At 49.6% G+C, this 10,696-nt stretch overlaps 1 pseudogene; it reads left to right on the top strand.

Annotated features, from left to right (window-relative positions):
• The first annotated feature begins 2,471 nt into the window (after positions 1–2,471).
• On the top strand, positions 2,472–8,629 carry LOC102139249 (C-X-C chemokine receptor type 2-like; annotated as a pseudogene).
• Positions 8,630–10,696: the final 2,067 nt, after the last annotated feature.

The following is a 10,696-nucleotide window of genomic DNA, read 5'->3' as shown; positions in this document are numbered from 1 at the left end:
GCCTCTCACCCCTGCCTTCTCTGTGCTGGGTGAGTCTCGGAGACTAGCAAGCGGAGAGCTGACCTGGCAATGGGGACAGGTCTGAGCTGGGAGGCAGGTGTCTGTTCTGGAGGAGGTGTCTGCCAGGGAACCACTAGGCCTGGTATAGGTGTGGCGCTGGTTTCTCCCTGGGAGAGTAGGAGGAGGTGTTTGGGGTCACCAGGGATGGGTAACTCCTCTCTAGGTCCCTGTGACCTCAGGACTCACTGTTGGTGGGTCTTCTTTCTTCACCCGTGTCGCTGCCTCCCCACCTCCCGCACAGCCACCTTTGACATGTGGCGGGTGCCTATTGGGCCAGGTGAAGTGGGCAGGGACAGGGACAGGCAGTGGGGCTGAGATGGAGGGAGGAGCTGGGGCTCTGGAGGTGGATGATCAAGGGGAGAAGGAGGGGAGGGTGTGTGTGCCGCTGAGTGACAGTGGCAGGGACAGGGATGGGGATGAATGTCGGTCTGCATCAGATGAGCTGGTTTCTGAGAGGCCTCTTGGGAGAGCCTGGAGCTCGCCTGTGACTCCCTCCCTCCTCTATCTGTGGGGATCAAGCTCCATCCCAGCTGCTGTGCCCCGACTCTGGCTCCAGTGGGGGTTGCTGCTGCTCGGGGCTCCCCGCTTCAGGGGCTTAGGGAAGAGCAGCCTGCACCCATCACCTGGGCTCTCACTAGAGGAGGGGTGACACCCTCGTTCTTGGGGTGGATAAACATCTCCTGGGTGCTGATCCCCTCAGGAGCCAGGGCTCAGTGGCTACCTAGACATCTGGGCTGCCTGCCAGGGCACTCCTAATGCCAGTCCTGCTACTTACATGCCCCCATTCCTCCTCCTGGCTCTCCTGGAGCCCTCTCATGTGTGCTGTGTATATATGGATTGGGAGGGCGGAAGGCAAAGCAAGGAGCCTGGGAGGTGGGGCAGCCGTCTGCGAGGTGGTGCCAGTGGCTGGGGTTAGAAATGTTATGAGCCAGGGAGAGGGCCGAGTGGGGCCACAACTAACTTGGGAGAAAGGATCGGATGCAGAGATGGCTTGCACATAGTTGATTAAGAACGGGAGGAAGTTGAAAATGACCCCTCTCATCTCACAGAGACGGTGACTGACAAGGCGGCCTCAGACATTTGTCTGTATTACTGTGTTGAAATATTTCATAAATACAGAAAGGTGTCCAAATTTCCCACTGACTGAACACGCAGGTGTGTCGGTATCCTCAGCTCTCAGAGTCTAGAAATTACCATTAAAGCAACAGTAATCAAGACAGTGTGGTATTTGTGAAAGAACAAGGAAACTGAAAATCTGTCACATTTTGAAAGACATTATGAAGACGTGACAATTCAATGTAATGTGAGATCCTGGATTGGGTTCTGGAACAGAAAACAGACACTTCAGAATATGGTGACATTTTCATAGGGCTCACAGTCCTCTGAATAGCATTGCAGCAATGCAAATTAGCTAGTGTGGACACACGTGGCACATAATGTAAGACGTTACCTGTAGGGAGAGCTGATGGAGGATATATGAGACCTGTACTGTCTCTACCGCCATTGAATCTCTTCTGTAAACACACAATTATTTTAAAATAAAAAGTCAAAATAAAAAAGAAGTGAGATTCCTGGCCTGCATTCACAAAATGAATTGGAAATAGCATAAAGCAGAGTGCTCTAGAAAAATTGAGTTGGCCGGATGCGGTGGCTCACACCTGTAATCCCAGCAGTTTGGGAGACTGAGGCGGGAGGATCACCTGAGGTCAGGAGTTCAAGACCAACATGGCAAAACCCCGTCTCTACTAAAAATACAAAAATTAGCTGGGTGTGGTGGCGAGTGCCTGTAATCCCAGCTACTGGGGAGGCTGAGGCAGGAGAATCCCTTGAACCTGGGAGGTGGAGGTTGCAGTGAGCTGAGATTGTATCACTGTGCTCCAGCCTGGGCTGGATTCCTTCTTAAAAAAAATTCCTTCTTAAAAAAAAAAAAAAGAGAAGAAAAGTTGACAGTTGTTATATTGTTACTGTTATTATCATCATCATTATTATCATCATCACCGTCTCAGCAACCATCCTTCCCCACCTAGCAGCACTTTGGACATTTCTCTGCACCTGTGTCTCTTCTATGGGGTCCTGGTCTTCTTAAGGCCCTGATGCCTCCCTGTCTCCTTCCCTACCCACTTTGTCCCCAAGCCTTCTGGCCCCACCTCTCCTGTCCCCAGGGAGGCTGCTAGGGCAGTGGCTGAAGGAGGGGCAGCTGCACTCCCTGGCGATCTCCTGCCCAGGTGTCTGCGCCCTGCCATGGCCTGGCCAGAGCCGGTTAGAGTGAAGCCAGCAGGGCACTGTAGGGGTTAAAGGAGGCCATGGCTGGTGGAGGGGGCCCACTCCTGGCTGTCTCCGGGAAGAAGGCGGTGCACTGCTGGCCCGCCCCTGGGCTGGTCTGGGAGGGAACCCCACTAGTAAAGCCCTCTGCTCAGTTGCTCCCAGCAGTGGCCCTGGGACAAGCTCTGCTCCTTGCACCCCACTCCCTGCCTGGACACAGGCTCGCTCGCTGCCTTCTTCTGGGAAACCAGCTTCTTGCCAGCCACAGCCTCTGCTCGCATCACCAGCCACCACTCCTGTCCTGGGAATCCCTTGTCCCAGACACCCACCTCATTCAGTGGCTCCTCTACAGGAAAGGTGAGTGAGTGAGTGGGGCTGGCAGGCCCGGCAAGGTTAGGGTTCAAAGCACTGTCTCCATATCCACTCTAAAGCGTGGGCCCTGCTCCCTTGCCCTTGGGCATAGCATGGCAGGAGTGCCCCCTCCGCCCTCCCCAGCCACAAGTCCTTATTCCTTCTTTACCACTCTGGGCAGAAATGGCCAGTCAAGGTGGTTAATGAACAGACTGTAGCTGCCTCCCCTCTGCGCCTCCCTCTCCTCCCATCCCTCCTCTCCTCTGATGCTGATGCCCCGCCTGCAGTGGGCCAGGGAGAGTACTGAGCGGGGCCACGACTAATTTTGGAGAAAGGACTCGACATGGAGATAGCTTGGGTGTGGGTGAGAAGGAGTGGGAGGACATTGAAAATGGCCCCTCTCATCTCATAAAGATGAGACGATTCTCCACCAGGCTGGAAAATCCATATGGAGCTGACCTCAGTGTCTGTCCCCCAACCCCCAATCCAGGACTTGCGCTAGGACTGCCTGCCCAGATGTTTTAGGCTGGCTGCTGTCTAGAAGAGGAAACTGGATTTGGGGTGATGAAGGGGGACTCGGAGAAGGCTACTGTGCTCCCAGGCTGGGCTCCCTGCAGGGGAGGGGATGGGGTTAGGGGACAGGATGGGTGCTGGGTGGGGAGGAGCTGGAGGGGGAGGGCAGGGAGGCAGGCAGTTGTGGGATGGGAATAGGAGGAGGAGCTGGACACTAGGGTGCCAGGGTCTTTGGGCACAGAGGCTTCTCTTCTGGAAGCCCCAGTTGCCCCTTCAGCGTGGCAGCAGTGTGGAAGGTGTAAGAGGAGCACCCTCTCTTTCCCTCCTGAAGCTGCCTGGGGTGGGTAAAGATCATGGTGGCTCAGACTTGGCCTCAAGTTTCACCTGCCCCTGCCAGCTGGTGGCCACTCCTGTCTCCCCGACTCCAGCTCTCCCTGGACCTCAGCACTTGCTATAGTTGGGGCACCCCCTGCCTGACACCTCTGGCCCAGGGTTGTGGGAGGGAGTGAGGGAGGATGTGGATTGAGATGGAGAGGTGGGTGGGAGAGCCCTGAACGGGATCAGCGCTGGAGACCCAACTTGAGGTTGTCCTGGACTCTCCTGCCCATGGAGGGAAGGGAGTTGGAGAGGAGTGGGCTGGTCCAGGCTGGGGAGGGTCTCAGCCAGTCCGGCTGACCACCAGGGCTGGGAGCCAGCACTGTGATCAGAAGCTGAGGGTTCTTGGTGGTGGAGGAGGCAACCTGGGGCCCTCTGCTTCCAGGCGCCTGGCCTTGAGCCCTTCTGGCTCTGCTTCCCCATCCCTTATCCCATACTTCTTCATGCTTCACTTCCCGCAAAGCCCCAGTGCAGAATTTCCCAGGGAGGTGGCAGTGTCCAGGAAGTATAAGTACAGTGAAGCTGGTGACCAGGTGGAGCGGGGCTGGGGTGGGGTGCTTATGGGTTCATGGAAGATACTATTGTTTTGTGACCAACTTCTGGCCTCTGATGGGCTGTGGCTGAAGCCTTGGAGTTTGGGGACCCTCGGGCTCCTGTTTCTACCCAGATAGGAGCAGGAATCAATAGGGGTCAGAAAATACTTTTGTTTGGTTGAAGGAAGAGGAGCCTCAGAGGTGGAAGCTCGGCTCAGGTGAAGGAAGAGCTTCCTAAGGACCTTGCCTTATGGGCTGATGTGTGACGTGGTGAGCTTATTTTGTCTGACACAGCACTTGCAGAGGCCCCACCTCCCTGCTAGTTTTGGGGAACTGGGAGCCTGATGCTCTGCCCTCACACTGTGCGCCTCCCTCACACCCATGACTCAGTGCCTACCAGGTCTGCCCCCGGCTGCTTCCTGCAAAGGTTCTGAGGTTCTTCCTATTCCTCTTGGCTCACTCTGCCCCTTGCCTGCTGGCTAATCCCTGAGGGCTGGAGCATGCCACTATGAACATGAGCTTTTGTGTGGGCATAGCTTTCAATTCTCTTGGGTATATACCTAGGATGGGGTTTGCTGGTTCATATGGTAACTCTATGTTGAACTTTTTTGAGCAACTGCTAAACTGTGTTTCAAAGCAGCTGCACCATCTTACATTCCCACCTGCAATATGGGAGAGTTCTGACTTTTCCACTTCCTCACCCACATTGTTCTTGGGCATGTTTTTCTGAGTGTGCCCAGCCTGGTGAGTGTGAAGTGGGTCCTGGGACCTTTAACTTCCTGGTTTTTCTGTGACACTGGGTTCCATTTGGAGATAGGTTATGGAGTTGGACATGGTGGGTAGTAGGATAGTCATCTCTTACTCTAAGGCAATGGCTGGAGGGTGATCTGTTTTGTGGTTCAGAAAAGAGCTGGATTGCTTTAGTTGACTTCTTTCAGAAACTGGGATAACATTTTTGAATGGCTTCAGCCCACCCTCTACACCCAGGCTTCCCCAGAGCAGGATCTCTGCTGCCCCTGTAGCAAGAGCAGAGCCAGCAGAGATGGACTGAATGAGAAGAACAGGGGAGTCAGGGCTGGATGGAGGCACACACGTGCAGGACAGGAAGGGGCCCCAGCAGGGCTGGAGAGCCACCAAGCAAGGGTAGTGCAGCCCCTGTCTTCTCTGCTTCCTGCCGCCCCTCTCTCTTATTGGGGTGCGAACTGACTGTGTCTGCTCATCCTGCATGGCGGCACATGGCTGCTCAGAGCTCCCCAAATAACCTGTTACGTTTCCACCCACAGGAATAATCAGGCAGCGCACTTGCTTATCATTTTTTATTTATTTTTATTTTGTGTCATTTTATTTTTTTGAGACGGAGTCTTGCTCTGTCGCCCAGGCTGGAGTGCAGCGGTGCCATCTCGGCTCACTGCAACCCTTGCCTCCTGGGTTCAAGCAGTTCTCCTGCCTCAGCCTCCCAGGTAGCTGGGACTACAGGCGAACGCCGCCATGCCCAGCTAATTTTTTTGTAGTTTAGTAGAAACTGGGTTTCACTGTATTGCCCAGGCTTGTCATGAACTCCTGAGCTCAGGCAATCCGCCTACCTTGGGCTCCCAGAGTGCTGGGATTACAGATGTGAGCCACTGTGCCTGGCCACTTATCATTTTTAGTATACTTTTCCAAACTACACACACATTCCCAGAGCAGGCCTCCTTTTACCCAAAAGAGAAACACTGGGCCTTACTAATTAACTGAAGACTGTTCTACTCGAGCCTTCCAAAACTCCAGGCTACTGTTCAAACCATTTTCCGGAACGCTTCTTTCAAAACAACTTTCAGATGGATGCACAAAGAGATTCATCCCTCACCTTTATAGTCAAACCTTGATCTTTTTTGAGGGTACAACCCCATTGGAGTGGCTGCTTAGTCCCCCGATTAAGAACTGAGTGGCATCTCATGTTTCTGAACATTAAACCCAGCCTCGACAACTGAAGGTGCTCACCACTGAGGAATCTACGTAGGATTGAGTGTTCTGTAGTTACTATCCACAGGGAATGTTCTACAAAGTTTTGGGAGACTGTGATGTCACGGGAAATGCTAAGAATATGTGTCCAGCATGGAAAGGAACCAGTACGGAAGTCTTTTGATAAACTGTGGCATTTATCACTAACATTGTCTCAAAACTTTACACTACCTGCCATATACAAATTAGAGGTGAAAATTACTTCCATGTAATATACAAGCCAACACAAAGAATCCTATCCCAGGTTCTTGGGTGGATGGGCAATAATCTGGGTAGAGTTTATTGTGCAATAATCCTCTTCTCTCTTCTATAGGTCAGAAAATAAGTTTACCTCAAAAATGGAAAATTTTAGCTGGGAAAATTACCTGTGGGAAGACATCTTCAGTGGAGATTTTAGTAATTACAGTTACAGCCTTGACCTGCCCCCTTTTCTACTAGATTCTGCCCCATGTTGGTCAGAATCCCTAGAAATCAATTATGTTTTGGTCATCATCTATGCCCTGATGTTTCTACTGAATCTGATGTGAAACTCCCTGCTGATGCTGGTTATCTTATTCAGTTGAGTCAGCCACTCTGTCGCCGATGTCTACCTGCTGAACCTGGCCTTGGTCGACCTGTTCTTTTCCCTGACATTGCCCATCTCAGCTGCCTCCAAGATGAATGGCTGGATTTTTGGCACAATCTGTGCCAGGTGGTCTAGCTCCTGAAGGAAGTCAACTTCTACAGTGGTATTCTACTACTGGCCTGCCGCAGCATGGACTGTTACCTGGCCATTATCCATGCCCCCCACACACTGACCCAGCGGCATCACTTGGTCAAGTTCATATGTCTGGGTATGTGGACCCTGTTCCTGTTAGTGGCCCTACCCATCTCACTTTTCCGAAGGACCACCCTACGTTGGCCCAGTCTGCTATGAGGACATGGGCAACAATACAGCAAACTGGCAGATGCTGTTACGGATCCTGTCCCAGACCTTTGGCTTCATGGTGCCACTACTGGTCATGCTGTTCTGCTATGGATTCACCCTGCGCATGCTGTTTAAGGCTCACATGGGGCAGAAGCACTGGGCCATGCGGGTCATCTTTGCTGTTGTCCTCATCTTCCTGCTCCACTGGCTGCCCTACAACCTGGTCCTGCTGGCAGACACCCTCATGAGAACCCTGATCAAGGAGAACTGTCAGCGCCGCAACGACATCGACCAGGCCCTGGATGCCACCGAGATTCTGGGCATCTTTCACAGCTGCCTCAACCCCCTCATCTACGCCTTCATTGGTGAGAAGTTTCGCCATGGACTCCTCAAGATTCTAGCCACACATGGCTTGATCAGCAAGGACTCCCTGCCCAAAGACAGCAGGCCTTCCTTTGTTGGCTCTTCTTCAGGGCACACTTCCACTACTCTCTGAGACGTCCTGCCTAAGTGCAGCCCTGTGGGGTTCCTCCCTTCTTTTCACAGTCACATTCCAAGCCTCATGTCCACTGGTTTTTCTTGGTCTCAGTGTCAGTGCAGCCTCCATTGTGGTCACAGGAAGCAGAGGAGGCCACGTTCTTACTAGTTTCTCTTGCATGGTTTAGAAAGCCTGCCCTGGTGCCTCACCCCTTGCCATAATTACTACGTCATTTGCTAGAGCTCTGTCCATCCCGCCCCTGAGCCCGTGGCACTCTGTGTTCTAAGAAGTGAAAATCTACCCTCCAGTGAGACAGCTCTGCGTACTCATTAGGATGGCTAGTATCAGAAGAAACAAAATCATAAAATAGAAAGTGTCCACAAAGATGTAGAGAAAGTGGAATTCTTGAGCATCGTGAGTGGGAATGTAAAATGGTGTGGCCACTGCGGAAGACAGTATGGCAGCTTTCCTCAAAACATCGGACATAGAATTATCACATGATCCCGCAATTCCATTTCTAGGAATTGACCCACAAGGAGTGAAAGCAGGGACTTGAACCCATATTTGTCCACCAATGTTCATAGCAGCTTATTCACAAGACCCAAAAGGCAAAAACAACCCAAATGTTCATCAATGAATGAATGAATGGCTAAACAAAATGTGATATGTACGTAATGAAGTATCCTTCAGCCTGAAAGAGGAATGAAGTACTCATACATGTTACAACATGGACGAACCTTGAAAATGTTATGCTAAGTGAAATAAGCCAGGCATAAACAGCTAAATAGTTTATGATTCCACTTACATGAGGTACTGAGAGCGAACAAATTCACAGAGACAGAAAGCAGAACAGTGATTACCAGGGACTGAGGGGAGGGGAGCGTGGCAGTGACGGTTTAATGGGCACAGAGTTTATGTTTGCGATGTTGAAAAAGTTGTAAAGATAAACAGTAGTGATAGTTGTACAACAATGTCTGAGTACTTAATGCCACTGAACTGTACACTTAAATGTCTAAAATGATAAAATTTTATGTATATTTTACCTCAGTTAAAAAGAAAATACCTTGGTCCTCAAAGGTATGTTTGCCAAAGAAACAAGGCTGGAATTTCTTGCTAAATGAGATCATTAAATGTCTTTCATTGCTTAAACCACTTTTGTGTGTTTATTTTGTTTCTTCCAACCAAAAGCTTCCAAACTGCTACAGAGAAGTGGGGCAAGAGTGAGCAGAGGTCTTGGGTGAGAGTCTTTACAAGAAGTAAATTTCTTTGTTGTTTGTTGTGTCGTAGAGAGAAGGATGGAATAGAGATGGAGTCCAGTCTTGCCATTCCCTTGCCCACAACCCAAGCTTCCTGCTGTAGACCACGCATCATGGAAAGAAATGTGTACTGGGATGCTTTAGGGCGTCTCATGTCCTTGGTTGAAGCAGTAGTCAGGAGTGTCAGGGATCGGACTTAGAGTTAGAAGGTGCAGAGGGTTGAGTAAGTTCACCAAATCCCCCTGATCAGGTAGCAGGAAGGCAGAGAGCTCTCCCAGCTCAGCCAGCAGCACCTGCTGTGAGTGTCCCTCCCTCTCTCTCTTTCCCACCCAAACACACACCCATAAAGGTGTCTGGCGCCTTGCGCTGACCTTCCTGAGCTGAAGCGGAATGAAACTGCTGCTCCATTTCCCCCTTCCAGATCTCACATACAGGGTCCCTTCTGGCCCCCCACTGATCTGGAAATGGGAAAGGAAGAGAATTTGGGGGAATCACAGTTTTATCATATCATGCTGACTCAGTACTAATCCTCCACACAAACTTATGTGGAAACTCTAAGGAAAAAGAATGGTTCCCACAAAGGTTCAGGTGATGTTTATTAAAGGGTCAGGGAAGGCAGAAGCACACTGGGGCTTTTGAAGGCCCTGATAGTGTCCTCTTTCTTTACCCACATGGTAGATGCTTGGGCTTTAGTGTATTATTATTCCTTAGGCTATAAATGTAAGTTTTTCTTAACTTGTAGTATGTATACTATTCACAATGGAAATGTTTTAAAATGTTAAAATAAAGGAAAAGCTAAGGAGAAAGTGATTGAAGAGCACAGGGACAACTCGGGTAATTCTGAGGACCCACTGCACAGAGTGGAGTGCAGGCTTTTGCATCCTGCAATTTTGGAGTGAGAATTCACCAGATTAGAAGAAGATACTTTCATGCATTGCTGGTAGTAGATAAATAGGTACAAGCTTTAGAGAAAGCAATTTGATGACATCTCTTTTAATGCACACAATCTCTGATTCAGGAATTATACTACTACAAACCTATCCTACAGAAATACCCGCTTAATTGGACAAATGTGTACAGAACATTCATTGCACCCTTATTTACAAAAATCAGAGATTAGAAGAAACTCAAATGTTCATCAATAGGGAATTGATTAGTTACACTCTCAAGGTGCAGCTACACCAGGGAATATTGTGAATGCAATAGTTTGAAATCAAAGCTAAAAACATTATTCTGGCAGGCATCAGCAATCATCTTGAAGTGTGGGGCTAACATTGTCCTGTTCAGAGAACTGGCTTTCCAAAGATTAGACAGGCAATAAAACAGAGCTTACAGAGCAGAATACACAAAACAACCAGCAACAATATAATAAATCTAATTTGTACAATGGTTTTGAACAAAAACCCCAAGCCTCAAGGCAACCAACTAGACAAATCAAATTGAGACCTGTTGCAGTCATTGTGTAGCATTCCGTGACTGGGCTGAATTAAAGCAGAGAGTGCCAACTCTAGAAAAGGGACAATTTGAACAAAAATTTCTACTAGAATATTGCCAAAGATACTTGCTAGGTGGACTGAAGAATTTTTTTAGGTCAGATTCTGTCAAATTACCCATAGCAGTATCTAATTTGTGAAATTTTAATTATAGCATTATCCTGTGAAGTGGAAAAGGTAGTCAATGAGAGGGGTAGGAGTTGTACTACCTATGGAGTTATATTTTGACGGTCTTGGGAAAAGCTGCCTATAGCATGAAGTTGCCAGTTTTGTAGTTCAAATATCTGATGATGGCATTGGGGCGGGGATGGTTGGTGAACTCTCCGTGTGGACCCATACATCAGGCATGAGTCTTGTTCCTTGAAATGTATGTTAAGTTGTTTAGTTTTAGTTTAGGGCTTTAGGAAAGAGTAATTTCCTGCTTAGTAATTCCATTGGGGAAAATTGGATTGGAGGAACTCAGAAGA

This window comes from Macaca fascicularis, chromosome 12 (assembly GCF_037993035.2).
Source record: "Macaca fascicularis isolate 582-1 chromosome 12, T2T-MFA8v1.1".
Classification (NCBI taxonomy): Eukaryota; Metazoa; Chordata; class Mammalia; order Primates; family Cercopithecidae; genus Macaca; species Macaca fascicularis.
The sequence above is the reverse complement of the archived record's forward strand: the minus strand, read 5'-3'. Positions and strand labels throughout refer to the sequence as shown.